The sequence below is a fragment of the Coregonus lavaretus genome (genome assembly GCF_964263955.1).
Source record: "Coregonus lavaretus genome assembly, contig: HAP1_SCAFFOLD_886, whole genome shotgun sequence".
Taxonomy (NCBI): Eukaryota; Metazoa; Chordata; class Actinopteri; order Salmoniformes; family Salmonidae; genus Coregonus; species Coregonus lavaretus.
The window spans coordinates 126,950-152,465 of record NW_028157559.1 but is presented as its reverse complement, the minus strand read 5'-3'; the positions used below and the strand labels follow the sequence as shown (position 1 = coordinate 152,465).

The window sequence follows — 25,516 nt, the reverse complement described above, 5'->3', positions numbered from 1 at the left end:
AACACGGAGCTCCTCTCTCCTCACATTAAACAATCACCCACAGGGACAAGGGGGGCAGAGGGAAAAATTATACATGTACTAATGAGGGGATATGAACCAGGTGTGTGTAATAGACAAGACAAAACAAATGGAATGATGAGATGAGGAGCGGCAGTGGCTGGAAGGCCGGTGACGACGAACACCGAAGTCTTCCCGAACCAGGAGAGAAGGCAGCTTCGGAGGAAGCCGTGACATTGTAGCAGCTCAGTGCTTCAACAGTAACACATACTCTAGCTACAGTATGTGAGGGGCCACCCAGAACTTGGAACATAAAGAATACGATGGAATGTCTTCCAAAAAAATTGCCTGAAACAACGGCCGAGATGTGGAAATACATAAACATGCAAAAACTGTTATTTTTGGAGGATGTCACTGTTTTCACATACTAAGTAAACCTTGCCGTGTCATTCTTGCTTTATGCCAGCAGTCTTCATGTTGAAGCCAAGAGAGGTTTGTATAGGTTATAGTTAAACAGGATCATATTATAGCTTATTTGGACTGTAGTTTTAGGAGTCACTGAAACTTTGTTATTCCAGTTCTCTCTGTGTCTGACTCAGACCTGGGTTCAAATACTATTTGAAATAATTTCAAATACTACAGCTGTGCTCGATTGAACTGGCCTGTTGCAATGGAACTAATTATAAAAGTGCTAACCCCGCCCACCTGGCATTCAAACCCCGCCCACCTGGCATTCAAAGTATTTTAAAGATTTTAAATAGTGTTTGAACCCAGGTTTGGTATTTTTTTTCGGCATGGGGCAGTCCCCTCTCTCCGTCTGTATGACTGCTTTATCAGCCTCTATAGCTGCATGCTTCGGCCCCTCCAGTCCCTCTGCTACAACCCAGTTTCACGCTCGCAGCTCGCTAACATAGTTACAACAGATGTGAACGGCGAGGCCATGCTAGGAACAGATTGCGTTATGGTGCCAAACAAACCCAACACAGGACGGCTGTAATCTCATTTCAAATGTACTGTTGGGTAATGGCTAAAATGCGCCCTGATTTGCACCCTATTCCCTATATAGTGCACTACTTTTGACCAGAGCCCTATGGTGCCATTTGGGACACAACCTAAATCGATTTCCTAGAGCACAGTCCCCAATGGAAACTCCATGCTAGAGTATCCTCGGAGAACAGTCGTGTGGGCTACCCGCTGTACTTTGTCTTAACTTTTATGAATATCACATTTATGTGTGGCGCGAGGGACCCAAGGCAATGGCATTGTGTTTCAGAAGGAAGGCTGACAGGCAGTAGCTCTATAAACCTGATGTCCTAACTTGGATGTTGAAGACATATTTATCACCAGAGTGAAGACCTAACAAACTTGTAGTTAAATTCCATTTTATGTCATGCGATAAACAGGGCGGTTAATCACTCTGTTGTTGTAACACTTTACATTAAGGTGTGCTTTATGAATGTGTTCTAAAGGTTTTTAAGTCGTTTATAGACTATTAATCAGTTTATTTGTTTATATATAGTTTATGAATCAGTAGTAAACAGTCATGAGTCATTGGTTAACATTGTGTGATTTAATAAATGGTCTGTTGTTCTTCAGGGGCCTCAAGGACTAGTTGGTGATAAAGGTCCTCCAGGACCACAGGGCCCTCCTGGTCCTCAAGGGCCTAGTGGACATTCCATCCAGGGACCACCGGTAAGATATGATATATGACCTATAACCCTAACCCTGGTCCTGAGGGGTCTAGTGGACATTCCATCCAGGGACCACCGGTAAGATGTGATATATGACCTATAACCCTGGTCCTCAAGGGCCTAGTGGACATTCCATCTAGGGACCACCGGTAAGATATGATATATGACCTATAACCCTAACCCTGGTCCTGTGGGGCCTAGTGGACATTCCATCCAGGGACCACCGGTAAGATATGATATATGACCTATAACCCTGGTCCTCAAGGGCCTAGTGGACATTCCATCTAGGGACCACCGGTAAGATATGATATATGACCTATAACCCTAACCCTGGTCCTCAAGGACCTAGTGGACATTCGATCCAGGGACCACCGGTAAGATATGATATATGACCTATAACCCTAACCCTGGTCCTGAGGGGCCTAGTGGACATTCCATCCAGGGACCACCGGTAAGATATGATATATGACCTATAACCCTAACCCTGGTCCTGAGGGGTCTAGTGGACATTCCATCCAGGGACCACCGGTAAGATATGATATATGACCTATAACCCTAACCCTGGTCCTGAGGGGTCTAGTGGACATTCCATCCAGGGACCACCGGTAAGATATTATATATGACCTATAACCCTAACCCTGGTCCTGAGGGGTCTAGTGGACATTCCATCCAGGGACCACCGGTAAGATACAGTACATATCATATCTTATGTTCATATATATACACTCAGAGTATATATGAACATAAGATATGATACAGTATATAACCTGTATATGAACACACATTTTTGCCTTTGGTTAAACTGTGTGCCGCATATGAATAATGTACAGTCAATAATTTACAAACCATTCCACCAACCCACTGGCTTTGTATGAAATCACAAAATGACAAAGGAATGAATGATTCAGAGGAAGTAGTTTTTCTGGTGTCCGTTTCTCTTTCAGGGTGGTAATGGTGAAAAGGGAGAGAAAGGAGATATTGGTTTCCCAGGACCTCAGGTGAGTAAAGACACACATTCCTCAGCTCCATTTTATTTTCCTCTCCTGACTCCCACAGTTACCCACTGTGTTGTGTTGTGACTAGTGATTACTACCTCCACAGAGACACTGTGTTGAGACTAGTGATTACTACCTCCACAGAGACACTGTGTTGTGACTAGTGATTACTACCTCCACAGAGACACTGTGTTGTGACTAGTGATTACAACCTCCACAGAGACACTGTGTTGTGACTAGTGATTACTACCTCCACAGAAACACTGTGTTGAGACTAGTGATTACTACCTCCACAGAGACACTGTGTTGAGACTAATGATTACTACCTCCACTGACTGGAAAACATATTCTAGTCATAGATCAACCTTCCATTGACTGGAAAACCTATTCTAGTCATAGATCAACCTTCCACTGACTGGAAAACCTATTCTAGTCATAGATCAACCTTCCACTGACTGGAAAACCTATTCTAGTCATAGATCAACCTTCCACTGACTGGAAAACCTATTGTAGTCATATATTAACCTTCCACTGACTGGAAAACCTATTCTAGTCATAGATCAACCTTCCTCTGACTGGAAAACCTATTCTAGTTATAGATTAACCTTCCACTGACTGGAAAACCTACTCTGGTCATAGATTAACCTTACACTGACTGGAAAACATATTCTAGTCATAGATCAACCTTCCACTCACTGGAAAACCTAAAACCTATTTCTATGTCCTCTTTTGTACCATTTGTGGTGGAGGAGTCAGGACTTTCTATGTGCTGTTTTTGTCCCTTTGTGGTGGAGGAGAAGGGAGAGAAGGCCACAGACATGACAGGTCATCCCAGATACATCAGACAAGGAAAGGTTGATGTCCATTGTCCAGACTACTCTCAACCTTTCATTCTACTCTTAGAAATACATGTGGCCCAGGATCCAAAATACACTTTTGATAGATGGCCTAAACTCAACTTCTACAGCATTATTCCAAGAAGAGGATTTACTGGAACGGGATAGGCATGAAAACCTTGTGATTATCCTACCCAAGTAGCAATCCAAATACAATCCAAGTAGTGAGCGGAAGAGAATATCATGTCGCACATTAACTACACAAAACATGGAATTGCTCATTTGCCTCTGGCCTTGTCCATGTCTTTTACACAGATCGATGTGTCCTTCACATAATCATTCAGAAACACATACTTACTAAATTCCAAGTAAATACCTTATTCAACTGGTTTTACATGTCATATATGACATCAAACAAATTTTACACATCACCAGCAACAGTTTCTTTTTGAATTTGAATCCATACATTCTGACTGTTCTGTTTCCACTAACGACTGGTTAAAGCCAAGGTCCCCTGGGGCTGTTTCCACGACTTTGAAATAATATTATCCTGTGACTAGCTGCCAACATCCACAAGGCCTTGCCAGGGTATAACAAACCCATCCAAGGCCCACTGTAGAGAGAGGGTGTCAGGCAAGGACCAGACAGGCTAGTCTGTAACAATAACTGTAATCAGACTGGTTGGCATCTTCCAATAAACAACAGTGATAAGGAGATAAGAATAGAGATATTGCAGGGATAAGTCAACTTGGTTCTGTGTTGGCGGTTTAACGGCATCATCCCTGCCCCACTGGACCCTGGATTCAAATCCACGTCACAACACTGCAACATATTCCAGAAGCTAGCTCCTAGTGGCATGTCAGGGGAATTGCCGTAGGGTCGCCAAAATATATTTACATCATTTAGCAGACGCTCTTATCCAGAGCGACTTACAGTTAGTGAATACATCTTTTTTTATACTGGCCCCCCGTGGGAATCGAACCCACAACCCTGGCGTTGCAAACGCCATGCTCTATCAACTGAGCTACATCCCTGCCGGCCATTCCCTCCCCTACCCTGGACGAATTGTGCGCCGCCCATGAGTCTCCCGGTCGCGGCCGGCTGCGACAGAGCCTGGATTCGAACCAGGATCTCTAGTGGCACAGTTAGCACTGCGATGCAGTGCCTTAGACCACTGCGCCACTCAGGAGACAGATATAAAATAAAATAACAATTAAGAGGACAGATTATTGTGTGGGACAGTATACAAATAAAAATTAAACAATTTTATTGAGTAAATGTATTTATTGGTTTCTTTTCATTTTGATAGGAGATGAAAATGTAAGAATTGAAGGTTATTTGTTGATGTAAAAATCAAAATGTACAGAGTTTAAGGTTGTGTCATTAGATTTGGGGTAGGGTGGGATCGGAAGAAATTCTGCCGGAAAAAATGGGATCACAGCTAAAAAAAGTTAGAATACCACTGACCTAGCTTGACCTAACTGCTGCATTGACAGTCAATACAGCTCCAGTAGGGTCTTTCTCTTTACAAGGCACTGTGCCATCAATAAAAGGGCACGATGCCCCTCGCCATACTTACATGTAGATACAAAGTAATACTGCGTTTTGTCAGAACCCCTAAGAGTATACAGTATATGGGGTTCTTCTGGAAGGTACCTTCAAGGACCTGCTGTGATCTACAGCAGCCACAGAGAATATGGCTGCATCCCAAATGGCACCCTATTCCCTGAGTGGTGCAGGTAGTGTGCTGCATAGGTAAAAGGGTGCCATTTGGGACGCACACCATCATATCATCCATTACAGAGCTATTTTCCTCTCTCTGTCTCTCACCACCACCAGCCACAATATGCAGTAAATACAATATAACCCCTGTCATGAGCTCTCCCCTCCTCTCAGTTTCAACCTGACAGTGAAAAATGCACGGATAGCCACTTCAATGAATAGCAAAGGATGTGTGTCTGAGTGGTGATGGTAGTGGTGATGGTAGGGGATGGTGGTAGACTGGGGGAGGGGGTATGATTGAAACTATGTTACTTCACAGATGTCTAACAGATGCATTGAGTAGCACCCCTTCCCTACCATTCTCAGTCTCTAGGGGTTGATGGTGGTCTGGCCGGTGGTAGAGAGCACCAGAGTGACTGGTAGGGTCTGGCCGGTGGTAGAGAGCACCAGAGTGACTGGTAGGGTCTGGCCGGTGGTAGAGAGCACCAGAGTGACTGGTAGGGTCTGGCCGGTGGTAGAGCGCACCAGAGTGACTGGTAGGGTCTGGCCGGTGGTAGAGAGCACCAGAGTGACTGGTAGGGTCTGGGCGGTGGTAGAGAAAAAGGAACACAATCTGTTGGCCTTGAAGCGTCTGCTCTCTGCCTGTCTCTTCCTAGCCGCTACCACATCTCTCAGGGCCAGGATGGGGACTGTGTGTGTGTATAGGTGACAGGGAAAATATCAGAGCTGGTTGTTAGTGCCAGGATCTGGTCTTACAACACAACATTAATCTCTCCTCTCCTCTCCTCTCCTCTCCTCTCCTCTCCTCTCCTCTCCTCTCCTCTCCTCTCCTCTCCTCTCCTCTCCTCTCCTCTCCTCTCCTCTCCTCTCCTCTCCTCTCCTCTCCTCTCCTCTCCTCTCCTCATAACATCCCCACCTTTCATTACTAGGCTTTACAACCACTCTTGTAATGTTGTGGCAAAAATATACATATTTTTAACCTCATAGCTAAGTTATGATTATGTTTGGAATGGGATGGGTGAGTTGTAGGAGACTGGATACACACAGCAGAGCTTCAGCAGGTGTTGAGATGTTCACCATTCAGTCTGAATTAATAAAGTTTATCATGTTGTAAATGAGATGTTCACCATTCAGTCTGAATTAATAACGTTTCTCATGTTGTAAATGAGATGTTCACCATTCAGTCTGAATTAATTAGGTTTCTCATGTTGTAAATGAGATGTTCACCATTCAGTTTGAATTAATAAGGTTTCTCATGTTGTAAATGAGATGTTCACCATTCAGTCTGAATTAATACGTTTTCTCATGTTGTAAATTAGATGTTCACCATTCAGACTGAATTAATAACGTTTCTCATGTTGTAAATGAGATGTTCACCATTCAGTCTGAATTAATAAGGTTTCTCATGTTTAAATCACTTTGACTCTGTGTTTTGTTATTTTGTTTGCAGGGTATTGGTGGATCTCCTGGCGGACCAGGAAGAGATGGACAAGTTGGACACAGGGTAACAGTCTATTCGTGTTGTTCGACTTACAGATCGATTATTTGTATTATGTATTCTATGTATATTCTGTTCGTATGACCTATGACCTGCTCAATGCATGAGCACCCTGAGCTCTTTAGCTTAGTTTTATGGTTCCCATCTAATATTAATATTAAAGCCAAATAGTTGTTTCCATATTTTGAAGCCCATAATTCTGTTTCCTTCCTCACACGAACATAACACTGAAGTTTTTATGCCACGAAGCTTTAAATCACTGGTTGAAAGCTCATGAGATGTTTACAGAATGCTGTTTTTATTTCCCTATGAATCCATTTTATGTCTCATACTCTGATAGCACGTGAATAGATGTGTTGATATCGAACCTTCGTAATACACATTTTTATCCCAAAGACTGAAGAAAGCAACTTATGTGACATTAAGTCAACTCATTCCCAATGATGTTACCATATGATTTTCACTTTTCAACATACAGTAGATCTCCATCAGAATCTGCTTTAGTATCACACAAGCTTCTGCACTGATCGAACAGATACAGAAAAGAACACCGTAGTATGAAGTGATATGGAATCTCCATCTTGTTATCCACACATGGCCGGCTCCTCAACGACGGCCATAAGCTGACTGAGCACATTTGACCCCTCTAAGATCCTCTAAGATCTTGTAAGATTGTATTCAAACCACTACAGCTCTTTCTATGATTCTCAGGGGTCAAAACTGCTATCTAGATTTATACATGCCATGGATAATGATGGTGACGATGATGATGCTGCTGCTTACAGCTAAAATGTTATAAATCATCTTAATTTTCATAAATAATGGAACACTTTACTGTATCGTAAATGATAGTGCCAGATTGTTCCATTCACAAGACTGTAATATTGGCCAGTTGCCAAAGACTCTGATGGAATATACTTAACTGTACACCTCAGAGCAATACATCTGTGAATGTAGAGGGTGGTCTGATATACGTAACTGTACACCTCAGAGCAATACATCTGTCAATGTAGAGGGTGGTCTGATATACGTAACTGTACACCTCAGAGCAATACATCTGTAAATGTAGAGGACGGTCTGTGTTTGTAACATCTTTAAAGATGTGGGAACTGTACTTTTTTCTATTAAATCAGTTAGAGCAACACAGGACATAATTAATCATGATAGCCTTCTCCTCTGAATTAACTATCTGTGACTAAACAAGACCAGGGATTTCCGTAGCCATTATTCCTTGGAGAAGGTCCCATTTTTTGTGCGTTTAATTTACAGTCATCTCAGTTTGACACAGTTAGTTGACACTGTATGTGGACAGAAAGTGGCCTGCTTTTCTTGATTCTCCAGTGATAAACCACAGCTCTGGGTCAGCTCTTCTTTATGGACCCCTAGGCCCAGCTCCAGCCCCACTCCACAGCCCCTCTTGGCCTTCACTAGTCCCCATTCCAGCTCCACCCCTGCTTTCTGGCCTCTCCTCTAGCTACACTTGGCCTTCACAAGGCCTCACTCCAGAGCCTCGTTATGAGGTTTTACTGGGAGGTGTTTACTGCTTTTTACTGCTTGACTGGGGGTTGACTCCCACACTAGGGACTCTGGTCGTCCCACTCTGGCAAAGAGAATGGGCTTTGAAGCAGCCATGCTGAACTACAGAAAACCACAGAAAAGAGAATCCATAGCTCATTGATTAGTATTTGTGTTGGTTATGTGCCCTTGAGGAACACTTTCTCGAATTGGCTTGTCCTGAAATAGTCATTGGGTTGTAGTGCAACTTTCAGTTGGTTCAATGTTTCCAGTCAAGCGTCCGTTTAGTTGTGATGTAAACCTCGACAGACATTTGAAGCAAGGACAGGCACATGGTTGTTGGTATCACTCTGGCAATTTACAAGGAAATTGAAAATGACAATTTAACTTTTGGAAGTTAAAACCATGTCATGACAGGTTGCAGGAAACATTGTGTTTACGTTCCTTGTTTTCCGCCAGAGAACTTTATTCATGTTCACTCCAATCCAAATTATTATGTCATTCTATCTTTTTTAATCGAGTTGAACCGCTATCTAAGCAGATTTGGGATTGTCCTCAGTTGAATCATTGACTGGAGTCGCGCAACCATACGTGCTGCACCACAATAGCCTGGAGTACAAACTGAACATCGCTCTGTTTCACTATTATGAAACATTAATGAAATGGAGCGATATTTAGTTTGAATACCAGACTAGCACCATAATGCCTTCTCATCTGTTTTCCTACTTGACCCATTCTTCTGTGTGTCTGAAAGCTTTAGAATAAGGCTGGTGGGTTGATTACAGTTGTGCGGTTAGTAGCTGAAGGACTCTTACAGTTTGTGAAAGTAAGTGTGGATACGGTAGCCAGCTCCCAGAGGTCAGCCAGAGGTCAGCCAGACAAACATAACAAACCATTTAAGCGCTGACTAGCTTACTCTTACTGTACTCATTATCCTACTATCATCATTAGTGTTGTTGTGGAGGGTTTCAGGCTATTGGGTTTCAATTAAGAATCTCTGCAGAATTCATTGGTGTTTTGATAATGGAAGGTTATGTTCATGCTACTACTAACTGCATAAAGTGCAGTAGTTTATGTGTTGATCCTGTCTGTTCTGTTCTAAGGGCCTGCCTGGAAAAGCAGTAGTATGTGTTGATCCTGTCTGTTCTGTTCTAAGGGCCTGCCTGGGAAGGATGGACCACAAGGACAGCAGGGTACTACAGGCCCCGTCGTAAGTGCTGGGTTCAATTCCAATTCTTATCCATGCATGAAATGTACATAACTTGAGTTAACATGTAGTTTGTTGTTTCATCCTTGATCATTTGTCTCTTTACCAGGGCAGTCCTGGAGCACCCGGGGCCCCTGGTGGAAGTGGCTCTCCTGGACCGCTGGGAGACCAGGGACCACCTGTAAGTAAACCACCTGATATTCTTCCTTACATTTCTACACTTTGCTTTGAACCCTTGGTTGGTTGATTGACTCACCATCAGACCAACCAGGTCTGTTGAAAGAAGTTGATCAGGTTACTACAAGATTTGCATGGGTCAAAGTTTCCTGTCCTCTACCTGTCAATGATCACATATTCAGGGACCTTCCTTGGTCTTCCTACACAATGCCCTCTGTACTGTACATCCCGGAAATATATCTCTGCTTGTCATTTCAAATTACCTTAAAGCCATAGAAGCCATCTTGGACTGGAAGAGCTATATTGTTTATGGTGTCTTCAACGTTTCCATCTGTTGTTTATGGTGTCTTCAACGTCTCCATCTGTTGTTTATGGTGTCTTCAACGTCTCCATCTGTTGTTTATGGTGTCTTCAACGTCTCCATCTGTTGTTTATGGTGTCTTCAACGTCTCCATCTGTTGTTTATGGTGTCTTCAACGTCTCCATCTATAATGTCTCCTCTGCCTCCTGAAGCAGAGCGGAGGACCAGAGAGAGAGATAAGCGTGTGATGATGGGCTGAGGCTGGTGACAGTTAATTCAGCTGAATCCAGCCCATTCAGCCATTTCAGCCCTGGGCTAAAAGACAAGCACCGTTTGGCTCTGGAGCACACCATCAATCACAGACCTGGGGGACAGCAGAGAGAGAGAGAGATAGAGAGAGAGAGAGAGAGTGAGAGAGAGAGAGAGAGAGAGAGAGAGAGAGAGAGAGAGAGAGAGAGAGAGAGAGAGAGAGAGAGAGAGAGAGAGAGAGAGAGAGAGAGAGAGTGAGAGAGAGAGAGTGTGTGTGTGCGTATGTGTATGTGTGTGTGTGCGTGTGTGTGTGTACGTGCGTGGCTGACAGAGAGACCGAGGCTTTCACTGTTTCCCACACATCAAAAGAGCAACAGCCTTATCCCAGCTAGCTCTTCACATGAAACTCATTAGCCTGTGACCAGCTATATATCTGGCTCTTCACATGAAGATCATTAGCCTGTGACCAGCTAGATGTCTGGCTCTTCACATGAAGATCATTAGCCTGTGACCAGCTAGATGTCTGGCTCTTCATATGAAGATCATTAGCCGTGACCAGCTAGATATCTGGCTCTTCACATGAAGATCATTAGCCTGTGACCAGCTAGATATCTGGCTCTTCACATGAAGATCATTAACCTGTGACCAGCTAGATGTCTGGCTCTTCACATGAAGATCATTAGCCTGTGACCAGCTAGATATCTGGCTCTTCACATGAAGATCATTAGCCTGTGACCAGCTAGATGTCTGGCTCTTCACATGAAGATCATTAGCCTGTGACCAGCTAGATGTCTGGCTCTTCACATGAAGATCATTAGCCTGTGACCAGCTAGATGTCTGGCTCTTCATATGAAGATCATTAGCCTGTGACCAGCTAGATATCTGGCTCTTCACATGAAGATCATTAGCCTGTGACCAGCTAGATATCTGGCTCTTCACATGAAGATCATTAGCCTGTGACCAGCTGGATGTCTGGCTCTTCACATGAAGATCATTAGCCTGTGACCAGCTAGATATCTGGCTCTTCACATGAATATCATTAGCCTGTGACCAGCTAGATGTCTGGCTCTTCACATGAAGATCATTAGCCTGTGACCAGCTAGATGTCTGGCTCTTCACATGAAAATCATTAGCCTGTGACCAGCTAGATGTCTGGCTCTTCACATGAAGATCATTAGCCTGTGACCAGCTAGATATCTGGCGCGTCACATTAAGATCATTAGCCTGTGACCAGCTAGATGTCTGGCTCTTCACATGAAGATCATTAGCCTGTGACCAGCTAGATATCTGGCTCTTCACATGAAGATCATTAGCCTGTGACCAGCTAGATGTCTGGCTCTTCACATGAAGATCATTAGCCTGTGACCAGCTAGATGTCTGGCTCTTCATATGAAGATCATTAGCCTGTGACCAGCTAGATTTCTGGCTCTTCACATGAAGATCATTAGCCTGTGACCAGCTAGATATCTGGCTCTTCACATGAAGATCATTAGCCTGTGACCAGCTAGATATCTGGCTTTTCACATGAAGATCAGTAGCTTGTGACCAGCTAGATATCTGGCTATTCACATGAAGAACATTAGCCTGTGACCAGCTAGATATCTGGCTATTCATATGAAGATCATTAGCCTGTGAGAAACATCAAACCTTGGTTTTGTTTGGATTACAATCTGAGATGTTTGTGACTGTTTTATAAGGTTTAGCAACGTCAGCATCCATTATCTGGATGGATATGGTGGCAGCTGTTCGTGTTTCGTATTGTGCGCCACAAAGCAGTTGGATCTCCCATGTAGAAGTTCTCCCATGTGGCATATTATGGTCTCTCTCATGGTTCCTCTGTCATGTTTTCAAGGTTCTCTGTCCCATCCTCTTCTTGCTAAATAAAACCTTGTGCTTCACTTTAATCTGCTCACATTGTTGCAATAATAAACTGCCATGCATGTAGCCTACAGTAATATATGCTACTGAGATCGGGTGGTTTGCATAACCAGGTGCAAAATGTAGGCTATTAGAGGTATAGAGGTAATAATCATGCAAATATCCATCCTGAATAGAAGGGTGAAATGTTGTATTTGAAGCCTATTTGTAGCCTATCCGCAGTTTAAATCCGTATAGGCCTATATAGCCTACTGAACATTTATATTCTATTCTGTTTAAAATCTCCAAGCTGTGCAGAGTCCATACTGATACAACCAAACTAGTGGCGAACGAAGCATGTTTTATGGGTCAGACAAGTGCCACATATAAGACCTTCTGGTGTGTCCAACTGGCATTGTTTGGCCGCCTGCCACCACCACTGCTGCCTAGGGCAGAATGCTCCATAGAGGGAAAGTCCACTACTGCAGCTGGGCATAAAAAGGGGAGAAGGGAGAAAGGAGGACAAGAATGGGTGGCATAGCTGCCCTTTTCCACGGGTCTCAGGAGACCTCTAGTCTGACTGGCGGTGTGAGTGTGTGTCTTGTCAGGGTGGTTGTCATGGTGATGAGAGGTAGAGGATCAGCTAGGGGCCACTCTACCTCTCTCCTCCAGTGTCCACTCTTGGCATATTATTCCTGGAATATACTCTACACCTGACACACACACACTTACACACTTACACACACACACACACACACACACACACACGGTCAAGGTAGTCGATGCATGACTCCATGTTTCACAAAAGACTGAATGACCTCTCTCCTCAAATACTGTGGTCCAAGTTACATGCATGATATCAGAATCGTTAAATGGCCATCATATTTATTAGAGCTTTCTGTCTCTGGTGTCTAATGTGTTAGATCACATATGCATCCATTTGCTTTATGTGTTTGGCGAACGAAAACGGACAGCACACAATCCAGCAGGTTGTAAACCTCTGTAACAGTCACAGTGTTTCTACCACAGTGGACTTGGACAAGCGCTCCTAAACAGACATGCTTTTTTTCTTACAACTGTGAGTCAGAACAAAAGCACGTTGAAACTCAGGAGAAAAATGCCCATGAAGCTCTTCCTCCCATTACATTTCCAAAGCAGAGGGTGTTCATAATATCTCCTCTCTGTTACAGGGTTCTGCTGGTACCAAAGGGTGTTTATAATATCTCCTCTCTGTTACAGGGCTCTGCTGGTACCAAAGGGTGTTTATAATATCTCCTCTCTGTTACAGGGCTCTGCTGGTACCAAAGGGTGTTTATTTACATTTACATTTACGTCATTTAGCAGACGCTCTTATCCAGAGCGACTTACAAATAGGTGCATTCACCCTATAGCCAGTGGGATAACCACTTTATCCTATCCCAGGTATTCCTTAAAGAGGTGGGGTTTCAAATGTCTCCGGAAGGTGGTGAGTGACTCCGCTGTCCTGGCGTCGTGAGGGAGCTTGTTCCACCATTGGGGTGCCAGAGCAGCGAACAGTTTTGACTGGGCTGAGCGGGAACTATGCTTCCACAGAGGAAGGGGAGCCAGCAGGCCAGAGGTGGATGAACGCAATGCCCTCGTTTGGGTGTAGGGACTGATCAGAGCCTGAAGGTACAGAGGTGCCGATCCCCTCACAGCTCCATAGGCAAGCACCATGGTCTTGTAACAGATGCGAGCTTCAACTGGAAGCCAGTGGAGTGTGCGGAGGAGCGGGGTGACGTGAGAGAACTTGGGAAGGTTGAACACCAGACGGGCTGCGGCATTCTGGATGAGTTGTAGGGGTTTAATGGCACAGGCAGGGAGCCCAGCCAACAGCGAGTTGCAGTAATCCAGACGGGAGATGACAAGTGCCTGGATTAGGACCTGTGCCGCTTCCTGTGTAAGGCAGGGTCGTACTCTCCGAATGTTGTAGAGCATGAACCTGCAGGATCGGGTCACCGCCTTGATGTTAGCGGAGAACGACAGGGTGTTGTCCAGGGTCACGCCAAGGCTCTTCGCACTCTGGGAGGAGGACACAACGGAGTTGTCAACCGTGATGGCGAGATCATGGAACGGGCAGTCCTTCCCCGGGAGGAAGAGCAGCTCCGTCTTGCCAAGGTTCAGCTTGAGGTGGTGATCCGTCATCCATACTGATATGTCTGCCAGACATGCAGAGATGCGATTCGCCACCTGGTTATCAGAAGGGGGAAAGGAGAAGATTAGTTGTGTATCGTCAGCGTAGCAATGATAGGAGAGGCCATGTGAGGATATGACAGAGCCAAGTGACTTGGTGTATAGGGAGAATAGGAGAGGGCCTAGAACTGAGCCCTGGGGGACACCAGTGGTGAGAGCCCGTGGTGCGGAGACAGCTTCTCGCCACGCCACTTGGTAGGAGCGACCGGTCAGGTAGGACGCGATCCAGGAGTGAGCCGCGCCGGAGATGCCCAGCTCGGAGAGGGTGGAGAGGAGGATCTGATGGTTCACAGTATCAAAGGCAGCAGACAGGTCTAGAAGGACAAGAGCAGAGGAGAGAGAGTTAGCTTTAGCAGTGCGGAGAGCCTCCGTGACACAGAGAAGAGCAGTCTCAGTTGAATGACCAGTCCTGAAACCTGACTGGTTTGGATCAAGAAGGTCATTCTGAGAGAGATAGCAAGAGAGTTGGCTAAAGACGGCACGCTCAATAGTTTTGGAAAGAAAAGAAAGAAGGGATACTGGTCTGTAGTTGTTGACATCAGAGGGATCGAGTGTTGGTTTTTTGAGAAGGGGTGCAACTCTCGCTCTCTTGAAGACGGAAGGGACATAGCCAGCGGTCAAGGATGAGTTGATCAGCGAGGTGAGGTAGGGGAGAAGGTCACCGGAGATGGTCTGGAGAAGAGAGGAGGGGATGGGGTCAAGCGGGCAGGTTGTTGGGCGGCCTGCAGTCACAAGTCGCAAGATTTTATCTGGAGAGAGAGGGGAGAAAGAAGTCAAAGCATAGGGTAGGGCAGTGTGAGCAGGACCAGCAGTGTCATTAGACTTAACAAACGAGGATCGGATGTCGTCAACCTTCTTTTCAAAGTGGTTGACGAAGTCATCCACAGAGAGAGAGGAGGGGGGGGGGGGGGGAGGAATTCAGCAGGGAGGAAAATGTGGCAAAGAGCTTCCTAGGGTTAGAGGCAGATGCTTGGAATTTAGAGTGGTAGAAAGTGGCCTTAGCAGCAGAAACAGATGAAGAAAATGTAGAATATGTTTATAATATCTCCTCTCTGTTACAGGGCTCTGCTGGTACCAAAGGGTGTTTATAATATCTCCTCTCTGTTACAGGGCTCTGCTGGTACCAAATGGTATTTATAATATCTCCTCTCTGTTACAGGGCTCTGCTGGTACCAAAGGAGAAAAGGGTGAACGGGTAAGTTCTCCCTCAGACCAATGCTTCAGTTCAGACAGTTTATATTCAAATGGAGTGTAGAAATACTTTAGTAGCTTCAAACCTCAAATCACACATAATTGCAGTTTATCAGCTCTGGGATTAAGAGGCTCTCTAACAGCACTTATGACCAGGACCCATAGGGATCTGATCAAATGTAGTGCACTATATAGGGAATAGGGTGCCATTTGGGAGGCAATCCCAGTCTCTTCACAGCTCTCTGCCTTCCTCTCTCAGTTTATAGCTCCACGGGTGTGTTTTCTAGGAGATAATGCAAGCACTGCTAGAGCAGTTAAATCAAACCCCAGCCATTCAGGTACACTGTGTTTTATTCAAGGCTTTTAGGAGGAGGTCCAATGTTAAAAAGCCTTGGAGCAAAACATCCAAACCTCTTTGCTTTGTAAGATTAAAGTTCTGTGTTGTTTTCTGGTCAGTCTCTTTGATTGTTGGGAGACTTCAACACAAAAGGCCTCCAGCCTCAGAGTTAAAGGTGGAGTGGAAGTTATTAACCCTCCCGTTGTCCTAGGGTCAAAATGACCCGCCACTGTGTTGAACCAACTTTATTTAATTTTTATATTTTGGGATCATTTGTGAGAAGGAGGCAGTGAGACTTTAAAGAAAGTATCACTGCCTCCTTCTCACAAATGATCCAAAAAATATAAAAATTAAATAAAGTTGGTTCAACACAGTGGCGGGTCATTTTGACCCTAGGACAACGGGAGGGGTAAACACCCACACACACAGACAGACTAGTTCATTAAACATGCCCCCTGGGAGTATTCTCTGTGTGTGTGTGTGTGTGTGTACGCGAGCGTGTAGCTGTGTGTGTGTGTGTGTGTGCGCGAGCGTGTAGCTGTGTGTGTGTGTGTGAGCGTGTAGCTGTGTGTGTGTGAGCGTGTAGCTGTGTGTGTGTGTGTGTGTGTGTGTAGCTGTGTCAATCCAGTGCTGTTTGTTTGTGTTGTAGGGAGACCTGCAGTCTCAAGCTACCGTCAGGGCCTTAAGCACACCAAGTGTGTGAGCAACTGATTCAGAGTGAGTTCTCAACCCAGCTTCTCTCTCTCTCTCTCTCAGCTCTCTCTCTCTCTCTCTCTCTCTCTCTCTCTCTTCTCTCTCTCTCTCTCTCTCTCTCTCTCTCTCTCTCTCTCTCTCTCTCTCTCTCTCTCTCTCTCACTCTCTCTCTCTCTCTCTCTCTCTCTCTCTCTCTCTCTCTCTCTCTCTCTCCGTCTCTGTCTCTGTCTCTCTCTCTGTCTCTCTCTCTCCTCTCTCTCTCTCTCTCTCTCTCTCTCTCTCTCACTCTCTCTCTCTCTCTCTCTCTCTCTCTCTCTCTCTCTCTCTCTCTCTCTCTCTCTCTCTCTCTCTCTCCGTCTCTGTCTCTGTCTTGTCTCTCTCTCTGTCTCTCTCTCTCTCTCTCTCTCTCTCTCTCTCTCTCTCTCTCTCACTCTCTCTCTCTCTCTCTCTCTCTCTCTCTCCGTCTCTGTCTCTGTCTCTCTCTCTGTCTCTCTGTCTCTCTCTATCTCGTTATTTTTGTTCATTCATACTGTTCTCTACAACAATCTCTCATCCTACTCACCCCCAAAACTCTCCATTCCCTCCCTCCTCTCTTCCTCCCTCAGGTCACCTGTCTCGGTACAACTCCATCCTGAACCAGATCCCCACCCAGTCAGTGTCTGTGAGGACAGTACCAGGACTCCAGGAGAGCCTGGTCGCAGGGGTCTGCCAGGGCCGCAGGGAGAGGGGGGCCCCCTGGCAGACCAGGGTTCCCTGGACCAACGGTCAGAATGGACGACCGGGGGAGAGAGGTACAGTACGGTGTTTATACATCATTAGACGCCATTGAATGGCCATAACAAATCAGTATATTATCTGTTCTATATCCACACCCTGACCTTGAACTTTCCATTCATACTGTAGCCACGCTAATGTGTAGCACAAATCAATTACTTTCTAGTATCTGATCATTTGTATCAGAAATCAATTACTTTCTAGTATCTTATATGTTTTATATCGACGCCCTGGTCTGAACTCCCAAGTGGCTCAGTTGGTAGAGCATGGCACTTGCAACGCCAGGGTTGTGGGTTCGATTCCCACGGGGGACCAGTATGTAAATGTATGAACTCACTACTGTCAGTCGCTCAGGGTAAGTGCTTCTACTAAATGACAGACATGTAAAAGACATGTTTAACTTTCCTAGGTCAGTCATATCTCTACCTATGATGATGTTTCAGACCGGTCAGTCATATCTCTAGCTATGATGATGTTTCAGACCGGTCAGTCATATCGCTAGCAATGATGATGTTTCAGACCGGTCAGTCATATCTCTAGCTATGATGATGTTTCAGACCGGTCAGTCATATCTCTACCTATGATGATGTTTCAGACCGGTCAGTCATATCTCTAGCTATGATGATGTTTCAGACCGGTCAGTCATATCGCTAGCAATGATGATGTTTCAGACCGGTCAGTCATATCTCTAGCTATGATGATGTTTCAGACCGGTCAGTCATATCGCTAGCAATGATGATGTTTCAGACCGGTCAGTCATATCTCTAGCTATGATGATGTTTCAGACCGGTCAGTCATATCTCTAGCTATGATGATGTTTCAGACCGGTCAGTCATATCGCTAGCTATGATGATGTTTCAGACCGGTCAGTCATATCTCTAGCTATGATGATGTTTCAGACCGGTCAGTCATATCTCTAGCTATGATGATGTTTCAGACCGGTCAGTCATATCTCTAGCTATGATGATGTTTCAGACCGGTCAGTCATATCTCTAGCTATGATGATGTTTCAGACCGGTCAGTCATATCGCTAGCTATGATGATGTTTCAGACCGGTCAGTCATATCTCTAGCTATGATGATGTTTCAGACCGGTCAGTCATATCACTAGCAATGATGATGTTTCAGACCGGTCAGTCATATCTCTAGCAATGATGATGTTTCAGACCGGTCAGTCATATCTCTAGCAATGATGATGTTTCAGACCGGTCAGTCATATCTCTAGCTATGATGATGTTTCAGACCGGTCAGTCATATCTCTAGCAATGATGATGTTTCAGACCGGTCAGTCATATCTCTAGCAATGATGATGTTTCAGACCGGTCAGTCATATCTCTAGCTATGATGATGTTTCAGACCGGTCAGTCATATCTCTAGCAATGATGATGTTTCAGACCGGTCAGTCATATCTCTAGCTATGATGATGTTTCAGACGGTCAGTAAAAAAAATAAAAAATAAATAAAAAAAGAGAAAAAAATAAAATAATAGAGATTGCATCATCTGTGGATCTGTTGGGGCGGTATGCAAATTGGTGGGGGTCTAGGGTTTCTGGGATAATGGTGTTGATGTGAGCCATGACCAGCCTTTCAAAGCACTTCATGGCTACAGACGTCAGTGCTACAGGTCGGTAGTCATTTAGGCAGGTTATCTTAGTGTCCTTGAGCACGGGGACTATGGTGGTCTGCTTGAAACATGTTGGTATTACAGACTCAGTCAGGGACATGTTGAAAATGTCAGTGAAGACACTTGCCAGTTGGTCAGCACATGCTCGGAGTACACGTCCTGGTAATCCGTCTGGCCCTGCGGCCTTGTGAATGTTGACCTGCTTAAAAGTCTTACTCACATCGGCTACGGAGAGCGTGATCACATAGTCATCCGGAACAGCTGGTGCTCTCATGCATGCTTCAGTGTTGCTTGCCTCGAAGCGAGCATAGAGTGGTTTAGCTCGTCTGGTAGGCTTGTGTCACTGGGAAGCTCGCGGCTGTACTTCCCTTTGTAGTCTGTAATAGTTTTCAAGCCCTGCCACATCCGACGAGCGTCAGAGCCGGTGTAGTACGATTAAATCTTAGTCCTGTATTGACTCTTTGCCTGTTTGATGGTTCGTCGCAGGGCATAGCGGGATTTCTTATAAGCGTCCGGGTTAGAGTCCCGCTCCTTGAAAGCGGCAGCTCTACCCTTTAGCTCAGTGCGGATGTTTCCTGTAATCCATGGCTTCTGGTTGGGGTATGTACGTACGGTCACTGTGGGGACGACATCATCGATGCACTTATTGATGAAGCCAGTGACTGATGTGGTGTACTCCTCAATGCTATCTGAAGAATCCCGTAACATGTTCCAGTCTGTGCTAGCAAAACAGTCCTGTAGCTTAGCATCTGTGTCATCTGACCACTTTTTTATTAACCGAGTCACTGGTGCTTCCTGCTTTAGTTTTTGCTTATAAGCAGGAATCAGGAGGATATAGTTATGGTCAGATTTGCCAAATGGAGGGCGAGGGAGAGCTTTGTATGCATCTGTGTGTGGAGTAAAGGTGGTCTAGAGTTTTTTTCCCTCTGGTTGCACATTTAACATGCTGGTAGAAATTAGGTAGAACGGATTTAAGTTTCCCTGCATTAAAGTCCCCGGCCACTAGGAGCGCTGCCTCTGGATGAGTGTTTTCCTGTTGACTTATGGCCTTATACAGCTCATTCAGTGCAATCTTAATGCCAGCATTGGTTTGTGGTGGTAAATAGACAGCTATGAAAAATATAGATGAAAACTCTCTTGGTAAATAGTGTGGTCTACAGCTTATCATAAGATACTCTACCTCAGGCGAGCAAAACCTCGAGACTTCCTTAGTATTTGATTTTGTGCATCAGCTGTTGTTTACAAATATACACAGACCGCCACTCCTTGTCTTACCGGAGTCAGCCGTTCTATCTTGCCGATGTAGCGTATAGCCCGCTAGCTGTATGTTATCCATGTCGTCGTTCAGCCATGACTCGGTGAAACATAAGATATTACAGTTTTTAATGTCCCGTTGGTAGGATAACCGTAATCTTAGGTCATCCAATTTATTTTCCAATGATTGAAGATTGGCTAATAGGATTGATGGGAGCGGCAGTTTACTCGCTCGCCGTCGGATCCTTACAAGGCACCCCGACCTACGTCCACGATATCTCCGTCTCTTCCTCATGCGAATGACGGGGATTTGGGCCTTGTCGGGTGTCTGTAGGATATCCTTTGCGGCCGCCTCGTTGAAGAAAAATTATTAGTCCAATATGAGGTGAGTAATCACTGTCCTGATACCCAGAAGCTCTTTTTGGTTATAAGAGACGATGGCAGAAACATTATGTACAACATAAATTACAAATAACCCGGAAAAACACACATAATAGTACAATTGATTAGAGGGCTGTAAAACTCTTCTCCGGTGCCATTCTGAGTAACATAATGTCATCTTGACTTCTTTCTTATCTCATTCTCGTTGGCACCAAAAGTTTAAAAAGTGTTGATAGGGGACAGAATGTGGTCGGACCATCATATAATTGGCATATACATTACTCTTACTGAATTTCCACGTGGGCGAGGATATTGGAAATTTAATCAAAGCCTATTGGATGATAATTAATTTTTAACTAGGACAAAGGAATTTATAACTGACTTTTTCCGACATAACATAGGTACAGCAAATCCCCTTATTGTATGGGACACCTTTAAATGTGCCTTTAGAGGCCATGCAATTCAGTACTCATCTCGAAAAACTAAAGCAATTTAGGTCAAAAGAGTTTATACTAACAAAGGAAATAAAAAGTCTAAAAGAACAGATAGATGGCAATAAAAACTGTAACATAGAGGCTCAGAATAAATTAGAGGAAAAACAAAAAGAAATGGAGAAACTTATTCAAGAAAGATCAAGTGTAATATATTATAAAAATAAAGCAAACTGGATGGAATATGGGGAAAAATGCACCAAATTCTTTTTTAATCTTCAACATAGGTATCCTACCAAAAATAATTTTATGAAACTGGTTACAATTGACGGAGTAACCCATGATTCACCAAATTATATTTTGAAGTAGGAAACAAAGTACTTTAAGCATATGTTTTCGTTTCAGTCGCCTCCATCTCCTCTAACTGAAGCTAATTGTAGAGATGTATTTTCTATTGATAATGTACAATTAACAGCCTTACAGAAAGACTCATGTGAAGGTGAAATTACAGAGGAGGAACTTCTGGATGCAATTAAAGACTTTACGTCTGGGAAAACTCCAGGGTTGGATGGCATACCAGTCGAGGTATACCAAACCTTTTTTGATATACTAAGTGGACCGTTATTAGCATGTTTTAACCACTCCTATGTAAATGGTAGATTATCTGACACTCAAGAAGAAGGTCTGATCTCGTTATTACTGAAACAGGATACAAGTGAAAAATATAAAGATCCAGTCCATTAAAAAAATTGGAGGCCCTTTACACTTCAGTGTTGTGATGCAAAAATTCTAGCAAAATGTATAGCGCATAGAATTAAAAAGGTATTGTCGGATATTATTCATTCTAATCAGACAGTTTTTTTTACATGGAAGATACATTGGAGATAATATAAGGCAAGTATTGGAAACAATAGAACACTATGGAATATCTATTCATAGCAGACTTGGAAAAGGTACAACTGGGGTTTATATATAAATGTTTATATATAAATGCCTGGAGCATTTCAATTTTGGAGAATCTCTTATAAAATGGGTCAAAATCATGTATAGTAACCCTAGGTGTAAAATAGTAAATAATGGCTATTTCTCCGAAAGTTTTAAACTGTCAAGAGGAGTGAAACAAGGTTGTCCACTATCGGCATATCTATTTATTGTGGCCATTGAGATGTTAGCTATTAAAATCAGATCCAACAATAATATCAGGGGATTAGAAATCCAGGGCTTAAAAACAAAGGTGTCATTGTGCGCTGATGATTCATGTTTCTTTTACATCCACAACTAGAATCCCTCCACAGCCTCATAGAGGATCTAGATACATTTTCTAACCTCTCTGGATTACAACCAAATTATGACAAATGTACTATATTACGTATTGGATCACTAAAAAATAAAAATGTTACATTACCATGTAGTTTACCAATAAAATGGTCTGATGGTGATGTGGATATACTCGGAATACATATCCCAAAGGAAATAAATGATCTCACTTCAATAAATTTTAATAGAAAGTTAGCAAAAATAGATAAGATCTTGCTACCATGGAAAGGTAAATACCTGTCAATTTGTGGAAAAATCACCCTGATTAACTCTTTAGTATAATCCCAGTTTACCTATTTGCTTATGGTCTTGCCTACGCCTAGCGAACAGTTTTTATTCCATTTTATTTGGAACGGCAAGCCAGACAAAATTAAACGGGCCTATTTATATAATGAATATGAATTCGGAGGACAGAAATTATTAAATATTAAAGCATTAGACCTATCACTAAAAGCTTCAGTCATACAAAAGTTATACTTAAATCCGAACTGGTTCTCTAGCAAATTAGTAAGATTGTCTCACCCAATGTTCAAGAATGGCCTTTTTCCCTTTATTCAGATTACAACCACTCACTTTCAGTTATTTGAAAAGGAGATCATCTCCCAAATATCACTATTTCTAAAACAAACCATAGAAAGTTGGTTGCAATTTCAATTTAATCCTCCAGAAACGACAGAACAAATAATGCAACAAATATTGTGGTTAAACTCAAATATACTAAATATACTTTTTCTTTTGACAAAATATTTTAAAAAGGTATAATCTTCGTAAATGATATCATCGGTAGGACTGGTGGAGTTATGTCGCACATGCAGCTAACAAAAACATATGGAAATGTCTGCTCTATCCAAAATTACAACCAAATAATTGCAGCCTTACCGCAAAAATGGAAGAGGAAAGTGGAAGGGGGAGAAAGTAAGGAACTTGTCTGTCGGCCTTGCATTAAAGAGCATAATTTGTTAAGGAAAACTGTGATAAATAAAAAGGTATATCAGTTTCATTTAAGGACCAAAGGATTGACAGCCGTTCCATATAGATTGCAAAATAGTTGGGAAGAGATTTTTGACGTACCGATCCCATGGCATAGTGTTTATGAACTGATATGCAAAACGACACTGGATTCAAAACTTAGAATCTTTCAATTTAAATTATTATATAAAATTCTTGCTACCAATATAATGTTATTTATATGGGGGATACAATCTTCCCAGCTCTGCAGATTTTGCTGCGAAGAGACAGAATCATTAGATCATTTGTTTTGGTACTGTCCATTTGTAGCTTGTTTTTGGACACAGGTCCAGGAATGGATAAAGGATTGCAATATTTACCTGGAGCTAACCCTGCAGATAGCATTACTGGGTGATCTGAAAAGTCATAGTCAATCGATCAATAACATAATAATACTTTTAGCAAAAATGTTTATTTTCAATTCACAATCTGTAGAAACAATGAGAATAGAAAGGTTCAGAACTTTTGTAAGACATCACAGTACAGTTGAAATATATATGGCAAATAGAAATCCTATATGGATGGTGTTAAAAGATAGATGGGAGGTGTTGAATGGAATTGAAGGATGGGACTAATAACAACTAACAACAAATAATAACAAGATAACTAATAATGTAATCATACTGTGTCCATAATAACTATATAGGTTGTAGGTTGGGAGCTTTTGTGAAAGAGCACAGTTAGAAAGATATGGCATATAGAAGCAAACCGGATGGACATCATGAAAATGATCGGAGAGGTTGAGAGTAGAGGAAGTTCAGGAGAAAAAACAGACAAAATATAATTATTGTAAAATTGACTGTGTCCATAAAATGTAGATAGTAGGTATAAGCTGGAAGTAGAGGCCTAAGCATTGTTGTTCACTAGTTTACTGCAAGTAGGGAAAGGGTGGTGGGTTGGAAAGTAATAAAGGGGAATATATATATATTTTTAAATAATATGTATGTATGTATCAAATCAAATCAAATCAAATTTTATTGGTCACATGCGCCGAATACAACAGGTGCAGACATTACAGTGAAATGCTTACTTACAGCCCTTAACCAACAGTGCATTTATTTTAAACAAAAAAGTAAGAATAAAACAACAACAAAAAAGTGTTGAGAAAAAAAGAGCAGAAGTAAAAAATAAAGTGACAGTAGGGAGGCTATATATACAATAGAATAAAGTGACAGTAGGGAGGCTATATATACAGGGGGGTACCGTTGCATAGTCAATGTGCGGGGGCACCGGCTAGTTGAGGTAATATGTACATGTGGGTAGAGTTAAAGTGACTATGCATAAATACTTAACAGAGTAGCAGCAGCGTAAAAGGGATGGGGTGGGGGGGCAGTGCAAATAGTCCGGGTAGCCATGATTAGCTGTTCAGGAGTCTTATGGCTTGGGGGTAGAAGCTGTTGAGAAGTCTTTTGGACCTAGACTTGGCACTCCGGTACCGCTTGCCGTGCGGTAGCAGAGAGAACAGTCTATGACTAGGGTGACTGGAGTCTTTGACAATTTTGAGGGCCTTCCTCTGACACCGCCTGGTATAGAGGTCCTGGATGGCAGGGAGCTTTGCCCCAGTGATGTACTGGGCCGTACGCACTACCCTCTGTAGTGCCTTGCGGTCAGAGGCCAAGCAGTTGCCATACCAGGCGGTGATGCAACCAGTCAGGATGCTCTCGATGGTGCAGCTGTAGAATTTTTTGAGGATCTGAGGACCCATGCCAAATCTTTTTAGTCTCCTGAGGGGGAATAGGCTTTGTCGTGCCCTCTTCACGACTGTCTTGGTGTGTTTGGACCATGATAGTTCGTTGGTGATGTGGACACCAAGGAACTTGAAGCTCTCAACCTGTTCCACTACAGCCCCGTCGATGAGAATGGGGGCGTGCTCAGTCCTCTTTTTTTTCCTGTAGTCCACAATCATCTCCTTTGTCTTGGTCACGTTGAGGGAGAGGTTGTTGTCCTGGCACCACACGGCCAGATCTCTGACCTCCTCCCTATAGGCTGTCTCATCGTTGTCGGTGATCAGGCCTACCACTGTTGTGTCGTCGGCAAACTTAATGATGGTGTTGGAGTCGTGCCTGGCCATGCAGTCATGGGTGAACAGAGAGTACAGGAGGGGACTGAGCACGCACCCCTGAGGGGCCCCCGTGTTGAGGATCAGTGTGGCAGATGTGTTGTTACCTACCCTTACCACCTGGGGGCGGCCCGTCAGGAAGTCCAGGATCCAGTTGCAGAGGGAGGTGTTTAGTCCCAGGATCCTTAGCTT

General features: G+C 43.6%; 1 pseudogene across 1 annotated transcript in view; it reads left to right on the top strand.

Annotated features, from left to right (window-relative positions):
- LOC311125256 (collagen alpha-1(XIV) chain-like) overlaps nt 1-25,516 on the top strand; it is a 79,247-nt pseudogene that overhangs the window by 39,991 nt on the left and 13,740 nt on the right. The window contains exons 11-18 of the transcript in view: nt 1,594-1,689; nt 2,633-2,686; nt 6,692-6,745; nt 9,411-9,464; nt 9,571-9,642; nt 15,416-15,451; nt 16,434-16,501; nt 17,083-17,268. The product of the transcript in view is annotated as a collagen alpha-1(XIV) chain-like (transcript). The remainder of the gene's footprint in view (nt 1-1,593; nt 1,690-2,632; nt 2,687-6,691; nt 6,746-9,410; nt 9,465-9,570; nt 9,643-15,415; nt 15,452-16,433; nt 16,502-17,082; nt 17,269-25,516) is intronic.